A 12,166-nucleotide genomic window follows, 5' to 3' on the forward strand; every position below is an offset into this window, starting at 1 on the left:
TATTATTAGCTCCTTTGAATTACATAGATGTGTCTGAGTTAAATGCTGATGAAGTGTCTGCTCCATGCTACTGTTTGTGTAGTACTTGTAGGATGACATAATTTTAAAAATAAATGAATGATAAGAATTGTAATATGCATGCCATTAACATATTTTTTTCTAATTGTGTTATTCTGATTTTATTATTTTCAATACTGCTAAATATTGGGGAGACATTTAACTACTCAGTGGATGTAAAGACGGTATTTTTCTCCTGATGAAAGAATTTTGGGACTTATGCAAGTTAAAGAGATATTTATGCTCAGGAATTTTCAGGCAAGGGACTGAAAGATATTAATATTTTCCTAAACTATTTGGAAGAAACCAAAAGCTTAGTTTTCAATACCACAGTGTATTAGTTTAGATGATGAAGGCAAATATGTTCTTAGGCAGGAGCTAGAAAAAAATGAGCCACAGGTGAACACACTTCTGTTTTTGCGTTAGACTACCAAGAAAATGGCTAGATGAGGGAAGTACAAAGCTTTTGTTTTGCCAAGGCAAACAACATGGCACCCACTAGCCACATTTGCTGGTTGTAACAGAACTGTCTGCGTTTGCAGTGGTATAACCCAGAAGGGCTTGAAACTATGGTTCTTACGTTAGAAAGTATTTTCTGATTTCAAAAATAAAAAGATTTTATGGGGAACAATCCACACTGGGAATTTAGGCAGTTGAAGGAATTCATAATATTATGTTATTAAAAGATGTTGTTTTTCCAAAGAAGCAAATATGTGTTTGCAGTGTAGAATCTGCATAATAGAAATACAGCAATTTGTTTACCATTGTTGATTAAATGTTTCCATATTAGAAATTGAAATTGTCAGTTGGCCCTCTCTAGCTTCAGTGTCAGTAATTAAGAGTTTGCCAATGTTAAGTTCCTTTTTTTTAGTTTTTATTTAAATTCCAGTTAGCTAACATATAGTTTAATATTATTAGTTTCCGGTGTAGAATTTAATAATTCACCACTTACATTATCTAGTTCTCATCACAAGTGCCCTCTTAATACCTATCACCCAATTACCCATCCCCCCACCCAGTTACCCTCCCACAACCCTTAGTTTGCTCTCTATAGTTAAAAGCCTCTTTTCTGGTTTGCCTCTTTCTTTTTTTCCCCTATGTTCATCTGTTTTGTTTCTTAAATTCCATGTGTGAAATCATATGGTATTTGTCTTTCTGTGACTGACTTATTTAGCTTTGCATTATACTCTATAGCGCCATCAACCTCATTACAAATAGCAAGACTTCATTCATTTTTATAACTAATACTCCATTGTATGTGTATATCACTTCTTTGTCCATCCATCAGTCGTTGGACATTTGAGCTTTTTCCATAATTTGGCTATTGTAGATAATGATGCTATAAACAATGGGGTGCAGATATCCCTTCAAATCAGTATTTTTATATTCTTTGGGTGAATACCTAGTAGTGCAATTGCTGCGTCATAGGGTAGTTCTATTTTTAACTTCTGGAGGAAGCTCCATACTGCTTTCCAGAGTGTCTGCACTAGTTTGCACTCCCACCAACAATGCAAGAGGATTCTCCTTTCTCCACATCGTTGCCAACACCTGTTGCTTCCATTGTTGTTGAATTTATCCCTTCTGACAGATGTGAGGTATTATCTCATTGTGGTTTTGATTTGTATTTCCCTGAGGATGAGTGATGTTGAGTGTCTTTTCATGTGTCTGTTGGCTATCTGGATATCTTCTTTAGAAAAATGTCTATTCATGCCTTCTGTACGTTTTGTAATTAGATTATTCATTTTGGGGGTGTTAAGTTTGATGAGTTCTTTATAGATTTTGTAAACTAACCTTTTATGAGTTATGGTATTTGCAAATATCTTCTCCCTTTCCATAGGTTGCCTTTTTAAAAAATCTTCATTAAAATTTCTTTAATGTTTATTGATTTTTGATGGAGAGAGACACACAGAGCATGAGCAGGGGAGGAGCAGAGAGAGAGAGACAGACAGACACATATAATCTAAAGCAGGATCCAGGCTCTGAACTGTCAGCACACACCCTGATGTGAGGCACCAACTCATAAACTGTGAGATCATGACCTGAGCCAAAGTTGGATGCCCAACCAACTGAGCCACTCAGGTGCCCCTCCATAGGTTGCCTTTATTGTGCAGAAGCTTTTTATCTTGATTAAGTGCCAATAGTTTATTTTTGACTTTTGTCCCCTATCCTTAGGGGACATATCTAAAAAGAAGTTGCTATGGTCAATGTCAAAGAAATTACTGCCTGTGTTCTCCTCTAAGATTTTGATGTTTCCCTGTCTCACATTTAGGTCTTTTATCCATTTTGAGTATTTTTGTTTATGGTGTAAGAAAGTGGCCCACTTTCATTCTTATAACTGTCACTGTCCCATTTTCCCAACACAGTTTGGTAAAGAGACTATCTTTTTCCCATTGGATATTCTTTCTTGTTTTGTTGGGGATTAGTTGACCATATAATTGTGGGTCCATTTTTAGGTTTTCTATTCTATTCTATTGACCTGTGTGTCTGTTTTTGTGGTAATACCATTCTGTTTTGATCACCACAGCTTTGTAATATAACTTAAAGTTATGTTGCTTCCAGCTTTGCTTTCCTTTTTCAAGATTGCTTTCACTATTCAGGGTCTTTTGTGGTTCCATAAACATTTTAGGATTGTTTCTTCTTCTTCTGTGAAAATTGCTGGTGGTATTTTGATAGGGATTGCATTAAAAGTGTAGATTGCTTTGGGTATCATCCTCAATGGGGAAAAACTGAGAACTTTTCCTCTAGGGTCAGGAACAAGACAGGGATGTCCACTCTACCCACTGCTGTTTAATATAGTACCGGAAGTCCTAGCCTCAGCAATCAGACCAAAAAGAAATAAAATGCATCCAAATCAGCAAGGAAATCATCACACTTTCACAATTTGCAGATGACATGAATCTCTATATAGAACACCCAAAAGACCTACCAAAAAATTGTTAGAACTAATGCATGAATTCAGTGAAGTCCCAGGGTATAAAAGCAACCTACAAAAGTCTGCTGCATTTCTGTACACCAATAATGAAGCAGCAGAAAGAGAAATTTAGGAATTGATACCATATACAATTGCATCAAATAACATAAGATATCTTAGATTAAACCTGAGCCAAGAGGTGAAAGACCTGTATTCTGAAAACTGTAAATCACTGATGAAAGAAATTGCAGATGGCACAAAGAAATGGAAAAACATTCTGTGCCCATGGATTACAAGAACACATATTGTTAAAATGTCTCTGCTTGTGCAAGCTTCTAGCCACAGTGTAAGTCAAGACCCTTCTTTAGTTTCCAGAATTTTCTCTTAGAGATAAGCTAAATTGTGTTTCAGGATTTAGGGTACAGGTAGGTAATTTGTCAGGTCCTGTTGGTTGGGAGGTATTGAATTCCTCTAAATTCTTAAACACCATAGTTTGAATAATTATTAGCTCTTAGGGAAAATTGGTGAATTATTTATTCATCATTTGACAATTATTTATTGATAATTATTTGTAAGACATGTTTCTAGATATTTGAAACATCTAGATATTTGCCTGCATCAGTAGGCAAAATAAACAAAGACCCTGCATTCATAGAAACGGATTTACTTTATAGAAGAGTTAGATAATAGAAATAATCATAATGCACAAGTAAACTTAAATTAGAAGATGATAAAATTACAGATAAAAAGTGGAGCCAGATAAATGGGATCTAGGAGTGGAAGAGGATTCAGGGTAAAGAGTACTTTTAAAAAAGTGTTTATTTTTGAGAGAGAGGGAAAGGGGCAAAGAGAGAAGGAGACAGAATTTGAAGCAAGGCTCAAGGCTCTGAGCTCTCAGCACAGAGAGCGATGTGGGGCTAGAACTCATGAACCGGGGCTAGAACTCATGAACCCTGAGATCATGACCTGACCTGAAGTCAGATGCTTAACTGACTGAGCCACCCAGGCACCCCAGGGTAAAGGGCACTTTTATATAAGGTTGTTAAGTCTGGCTTTTCATTTGTTTGTTTTTATTTTGCTAAAGGAAATTCAGGTCAGTATATCAGTGGAAAAACTATGCAAATTCATGGTTCATCTGAAAAAGTAAGATTGTCATATCTCAGTATCTTGGCAGTTATACTGATTCAGAGTCAACTGACCTTTACTCAGTTCCTACTGTTTGCCAAATTTTAATGCAAAGTGTGATCACCAATAATGTGTCGATTAAACAACAGTGCTGTGAAGCAGTTATTATCCGGGACGCTCTGAAGCATAGAAAGATTAAGTGAATTCCTTAGGGCCAAAATGGAGATTGATCTGAGGAAGGAAAGACAGCGGTGTGCTGAAAAGACAGTGATCATTTAGCAAGGTGAATTAACAATAGTTTTTTTTTTTTTTTCTAATTGGATCGGTGATTGCTTATCATTCTGTTTCTTCAAAATTAAACGTTGGAAATCAATAGATTTTTAAGGAAACTTTAATTTTAGTTGTTTTTCTTTTATTTATGTGTTGAGTATGATTTTATAATTCGAAGTCCATTTAAGTTCACCATCTCATCACAGATACTGTTGCTTAGATTCATTTCATATTAAAACATAACCATCCATACTTCATTGATTTTTGGAATGGAATATTGATTCCAAAATTTTTAACTTGATAGAGTCAGAAACTAGAATAACGCAGCACATTAAAAAAAATGTTGCATGTTTAGATGCATACCTAGTGGATGGGTAGACTTTGAAACAATCCTGCTTCTGTTCCAGAGAGGTAAAATTCCTCAGGTCTAAAATAGCCATTTAAGGACATGTTACATTAGTAGCAAGAAGAAACCAGACAGCCTTTGCAATGTTTTGCTTGGAATCCCCCTTAACTAGCTCACCAAACTCATGAGACATGTTTTAAGTTTCTGCACAATAGCAGACAACAGCTTGGTTAAGCCCTTTTGTCACTTCATCACAAAAGGATTCCCCTTTTTTTTAGTTTCTTTTTTTTTAAATTTTTTGAATGTTTATTTATCTGAGAGAGAGACAGACAGACAGACAGACAGACAGAGTGGGAGGGGGAGAGGGGCAGAGAGAGGGAGACACAGAATCAGAAGCAGACTCCAGGCTCTGAGCTGTCAGCACAGAGCCCTACTGGCACTCCAAGCAAGGAACCTCAAGATCATGACCCGAGCTGAAGTCAGACACTTAGCCCACTGAGCCACCCAGGTGCCCGCCTTTGTTTGTTTGTTTTTAGTTTCTAATGACATTTCTCATATTTCCTTTTTAGCCATTTTTATTACTTCCTTTTTTTAAGTATACATATTTTATTTGTTTATTTATTTATTTATTTCTTATTTGTTTATTTATTTATTTTTGCGAGAGAGAGATGGAGACTGAGCGGGGGGGGGGGGGGGCGGGGGGGGGCAGGGACAGAGAATCCAAAGTAGGCTCCATGCTGTTAATGCAGAGCCCATCACGAGGCTCAAACTCACCAACTATGAAACCATGACCTGAGCCAAAAACAAGAGTCAGACAGTTAACTGACTGAGACACCCAGGTGCCCCTTTTACTTCCTTTTTAGAAGCATCCTCAAAATCAGGTTTCTATTAATGATCCATTTAAGTCCACTTATTTTTCTTCTTAAGTGATCCTCAAAATCCCTCTTGCCTTCATCTACAATTTTAGGCATCTGCAATGAAAGCACTTCACTTCTTTTTTTTTTTTAATTTTTTTTTCAACGTTTTTTATTTATTTTTGGGACAGAGAGAGACAGAGCATGAATGGGGGAGGGGCAGAGAAAGAGGGAGGCACAGAATCGGAAACAGGCTCCAGGCTCCGAGCCATCAGCCCAGAGCCTGATGCGGGGCTCGAACTCCCGGACCGCGAGATCGTGACCTGGTTGAAGTCGGACGCTTAACCAACTGCGCCACCCAGGCGCCCCGAAAGCACTTCACTTCTATGTACTTTTGGTTATATAGCCAAATACCCACCAACATTGCAGTTTAAAATAACAAGCATTTGTTATTTCATAATTCCCATAGGTTAGGAATCTGGACCTGCCTGGGCAGGGCTTGGGGCTTAGTGCTGGCTCAGAATGTCTCATGAGGCAGCATTCAGGTTGCTAACTGGTGCTGCAAGGATCTTAAGACTTCACTGGTGGAGAAATCGTGTCCAAGCTCATTTGCATGCCTGCTGATAGGCCTCTGGTTCTTGCTAGGCATTGGCCTGTGATACCAGTGTGTTGCCACATAAGCCTCTTCTTCAGCCAGCTCACAGTATGTCAGCAGTCCTCCCTGAGAATGACCGAAGGAGAGAAAAAGAGAAAGGGTGAACATGACAGAAGTCACAGTATTATTGTAACTTAATCTCAGAAATGGCATTCCATCACTTTCACCACACTCTGTGTTAGAAACGAGTTCCTAGGCACAGTCTTCTCTCTAAGGAAAGAGATGATGTAAGAAATGCTCCCCTGAGGTTGAGGGTCATTGGAAGCCATCTGCCAGGCTGCTTGTCACAAATACTTTCAGATATTTAGGAGACTGTACAATATACCAGCAAATAAGTTAGATATGGAAAAAGGAAATAAAAAAAAATGTGATGTATGGACTAAGACAATATTCCACTAGAAATATCCTTAAGTACATGGCATAGGGCATGCAAATAAGGAAACTGCATTCTGTCCATTAGAGGTTATCAAGATAAATGGATGGTTGAAGTCTTTCCAGTTGAAAATATTCTCTGCTTTGAACTTTTCTGTTGATCTGTTGTTTTGTTTTGTTTTTGTTTTCAGTCTCTCTCTCTCTCTGCTTTGATTAAAAATAATCCTATTTTCCAAATTTACAATCTTTCAGTTTATTGATTCTTCTACATTTCTAATATGCTGTTATGCCTGGTTTTTTTTTTATTTTAGAGACTATATTTAATGATATATTTTCTGAGTATCCATACATCCCCTAAATTCCCTATCCACAATTTTAATTTATTTTACACATTGTATATAAGAATTCATTGGAAACTGAAGCATAGTTGTGTTTTCTTTTATTTCCCAGAAAGCTTAGGTCCTTTCATCTCTGGGTATTAGTGTGTGTGGGGGTGGAGGAAGGTACTAATCATTTTCACTCCTTTTACAGTCAAGGTCAGCTGGTTCGGGATTTCAAATTTAATTAGATAGACTTCCCTTGTAATTACACCAACTCCCTATCCTTGAGTGGCGGCCTTTGTAATCCTTGTAGTAATTAATTTGGAAGAGTATTACCTGCACTTTTCCCCTCCTTACCAGGCCTGCCTTTGCTGTTGTTTTGTGTTTTGTTTTGTTTTGTTTTGTTTTGTTTTGTTTTGTTTTGTTTCTAGTGTGGTTGCAATAAAGGTTAGCAGACCAAGGAAACCACTCTTATGTTGGGGTTTTTTCCAGACTCTACTCAATCTCACAGTCTCATAATGAGATCTGAGACCTGCTTGATTCCTTTCATCCCTGCAGATTACTCAGTCCCTGGTTTACTTGCCACCCCATGAATGTGGTCCACAACTTCCAGGACCCTCTTCTGATGTACTTCTAGAAGTAACACTCTATAGAATTTAATTATTTCTCTCTAGAATGTAATTCATTAAAGCTTCCTTGCTCTTGCTTTCTGCTTCCTTTGATACCCCCATAGACAAGTAGGACTCTTATTTTGTCAAGTCACGCATGTTATAAGAGCACAGGTCTTAGAGCGTAAGTTCATTTGACTTATTCATAAGAGTAGAATACAAAACAGTCATTTTATATGCTTCTAAAGGATTTAGTTTAGGGGCACCTAGGTGGCTCACTTGGTTGAGCCTCTGACTCTTGATATCAGCTCAGGTCATGATCCCAGGGTCTCCCTCGGTTGTGGGATCAAGCCCCACATAGAACTCCATACTCAACATGGATCCTGCTTAAGATATTCTCTCTCTCTCTCTCTCTCTCTCTCTCTCTCTCCCTCCCTCCCTCCCTCCCTCTCTCTCTCTCTCACCCTCGCCCTCTCCCTCTTCCCTGCTTGCCCTCTTCCTTTCTCTAAAATAAAAATAAAAATATAAATAAATAAATAAAGACATACATACAAAAGATTTAGTTGAATGTCTATAGGTAAACTTAACTAGAATTCATCTAATTAGACTTTCACAAAATTTCAAATATTTTGTGATTATAATTTTATGTTAAACATTTTCATAATTCATTTGTCAGTCACCTTTTGATTGACTTTGATTAAATGGTTGTTTTATGTACCATCAGAAAATAACTGATATTGTATTGAATCAGAGTGTATACAAAAATCATGACTTTCCATTCTCTTAGCCACCATTTTATTCATTAAAATCTTAATTTGTAGAATTTTAGAATTGATAGAAGAGTTAATAGAATCTACTCCAATTACTTCATTCTTCAAATTTAAAACTAAGGCCTAGAAATTACAACTTCTCTACGTGCATCTATTCATTCATTTTTTTCCCTCAAAATGATTTTCTACTATATCCCATTATCAGAGCACCTGTTAACTGCTTTCTTCACAAATTTAGGGATTACCACCAGTGGAATTTACTAAGTCTACCTTTTCATTTTTAGGTCTCTGGTGTGATACCTGAAGCTCATAGTTATAACTAGCTACTCTCTTGACCTGGTTTCTTCTAAGGATATGTGCGGAGTATAAACACTGGGTCTTCCTCTAATGCTACCTCATTTTAAATGTGACTTCATTATATTTTACTTACTATGAGAGCAATCTGCATTTAATTGTTTTAAGTATGCATAATAAAATGATGTAACTAAATTCAGGAGAGCTGGTGCTCTCCAAAAGTGCACTTTGGGAAGCACAATTCAGTAAAAAAAAAAAAAAAAAAAAAAAAAAAAAAAAGTGCTTATTTATTCACTCTTTATAATAGGCTAGGAAAGCCCTCCTTTCATTGCACTGACATTTTATAAATAAACATTTTCATTTTTTAAGATAAACAACTCCATGGATAAAAATAAATGTATTTTGATTTCATCTATCATTTGTTATAATGCTATTTATATTGATATTGATGAGATTTATTATTATAAATGAATAAATGTTTTCCTACTGATATATTTGTTACTTCAAGCGTATAGATAAATAATTGTTTTTTAAGTCTGACCTGCTTGTGTTTTTGGTTTTTAACCTAAAATTTTTAAATTTGGGGCGCCTTGGTGGTTCAGTAGATTAAGTGTCCAACTTCAGCTCAGGTTATGATCTCATGGTTCATGGGTTTGATTCCTGTGTAGGGCTCTGTGCTGACAGCTTGGAGCCTGGAGCCTGCTTCAGATTCTGTATGTGTGTCTCTCTCTCTGTCCCACCTTTGCTCATTCTTTGTCTCTGTCTCTGTCTCTCCCTCTCTCTCAAAAATAAATAAACATTAAAAATTTTTAATTTAAAATTTTCTTTGTTAAGTTATAATTAGAAAATATATTTCTAAGATATTGAAAGTGTGCAATACAATGATGATTTGATATAGCTATAAACTGGGATTTCCCCATTTAGTTAATATCTCTATTACTACATATATGAAAACAGTTAATTTCTACTCTTAGCAAATTTCAATTTGCTAATATAATACAGTGTTATCAGCTGCAGTTATCATATTATATGTTAGATCCTCAATCTTTATTCATCTTATAACTGAAAATTTATACCCTTTTACCAACCTCTCCCTATATTCCCTACCCACTCTTATCCCTGGCAACCACTTTTTTATTCTCTTTTTCTATGAGTTTGATTATTTTTTTTTAATTCCACATAGAGATGATACTGTACCCTATTTTCATTCTTTGGCTTACTTCACTTACACATAAGGTCCTTGAGGTTTATCTATGTTGTCTCATGACAGGACTTCTCTCTTTAAAAGATGAATAATATTCCATTTTGCAAATGTGTGTATGTATGTGTGTGTATGTGTGTGTGTATATATACACATACACACACGTACATATATGTATATATACAATACAATGTGTATATATACCATACAATGTGTATATATACATATATGTACGTGTGTGTATGTGTATATATACACATTTGTTCATTTGTTTTGTTTCTTAAATTCCACCTATGAGTGAAATCCTATGGTATTTGCCTTTCTCTGACAGACTTATTTCACTTAGTATTATAACCTCTAGGTTCACACACACACACATATATGTGTGTGTATATATATATATATATATATATATATATATATATATCCTTACATTGTTGTATATGTGTGTGTGTGTGTGTGTGTGTGTGTGTAGTTTGATATGTATGTATAAAACTTTATTCATTCATCCATGATGGACACTAAGATTATTTTCATATCTTGGTCATTGTGAATGATGCTGCTATGATGATGAGAATATAGATATATCTTAGAGATAATGATGTCATTTCCATTGGGTATGTGCTCAGATATGGAATTGCTGGATCATATGGTCTATTTTTAATTCTTTGAGGAACCTCTATACCTCCATACTGTTTTCCGTAGTGGCTGCACCAGTTGACATTTTCATCAAGAGTTTACAAGTGTTCCTCTTTCTCCACATCCTCATTCACATTTGTCATTTTTTGTCTTTTTGATAATAGCTATCCCAATACTTGTGAGATGATAACTCATCATGATTTTAATTTGCATTTTCCTGATGGCTAGTAATATTGACTAATTTTCATGTACCTGTTGGCCATTTGTGTGTCTTCTTTGGAAATAGACTATTCATCTCCTCTGCCTAATTCTTTTTAACGAGTATAATTAACATTCAGTGTTATTAATTCAGATGTACAACATAATGATTCAACAATTCTCTACATTACTCAGTGTTCATCACAATAAGAGTAGTCTTAATTTCCTTTATTTCAACCATCCCCCTACCCTTCTTCCCTCTGGCAATGACCAGTGCTCTCTATTTAAGAGTCTGTTTCTTGTTTGAATCTTTTTTTTTCTTTGTTCATTTGTTTTGTTTCTTAAATTCCACCTATCAGTGAAATCCGATGGTATTTGCCTTTCTCTGACAGACTTATTTCACTTAGTATTATAACCTCTAGGTTCATCCATGTTGTTGCAGGTGGCAAGATTTCATTCTTTTTTTGTGGCTGAGTAATATTCCATTGTGTGTGTATATATGTATATATATTACATCTTCTTTACCCAGTCATCTATGCATGGACACTTGTGTTGCTTCCATGTCTTGGCTATTGTAAATAATGCTGCAATAAACAAATAAAATTATTAGGGGTGTATATATCTTTTCAAGTTAGTTTTTTTTTTTTCATTTTCTATGAGTAAATCTCCAGTAGTAGAATTATGGGATCATATGGTAATTCTATTTTTTAATTTTTGAAGGAAACTCAATACCGTTTGCCAGCACAGCTGCACCAGTTTTCATTCCTATTAACATTGCATGAGGGTTCCTTTTTCTCTACATTCTTGCTGACACTTGTTATTACTTGTCTTTTATATTCTAGTCATTCTGACAGGTGTAAGTGTAATCTCATTACAGTTTTTATTTTCATTTCCCTGATTAGTGATATTGAACATCTTTCTGCACATCTTTTGGCCATTTATACATCTTTTTTAGCAAAATGTCTATTTGTGTCGTCTGCCCATTTTTAAGTGGATTATTGTTATTTTTAGTGCTGAGTTATAATTATTTATAATATAACATAATTTATATATTATATATTTATATTTAAATACTAATGGATTCATAATCTAATATTATACTACTAATATTATTAGTGTTATTGTTATTTTAGTATATGTGTACTTTATATATTTTGGATATTAACCTCTTATCAGATGCATAATTTACAACTATTTTCTGCTATTCTTTTTTTTTTAATTTTTTTTTTAATGTTTATTTATTTTTGAGACAGAGAGAGACAGAGCATGAACAGGGGAGGGGCAGAGAGAGAGGGAGACACAGAATCTGAAACAGGCTCCAGGCTCTGAGCTGTCAGCACAGAGCCCGAAGCGGGGCTTGAAGTCACGGACCATGAGATCATGACCTGAGCCGAAGTCGGACGCCCAACCGACTGAGCCACCCAGGCGCCCCTATTTTCTGCTATTCTATAGGTTGCCTTTTCATTTTGTTAATGGTGTCCTTTGTTGTACAGAAGATTTTTATTCCCACTTGTTTATTTTGGCTTTTGTTATTTTTATCTTTGGT

The sequence above is a fragment of the Prionailurus viverrinus genome, chromosome B3, assembly GCF_022837055.1.
Source record: "Prionailurus viverrinus isolate Anna chromosome B3, UM_Priviv_1.0, whole genome shotgun sequence".
Classification (NCBI taxonomy): Eukaryota; Metazoa; Chordata; class Mammalia; order Carnivora; family Felidae; genus Prionailurus; species Prionailurus viverrinus.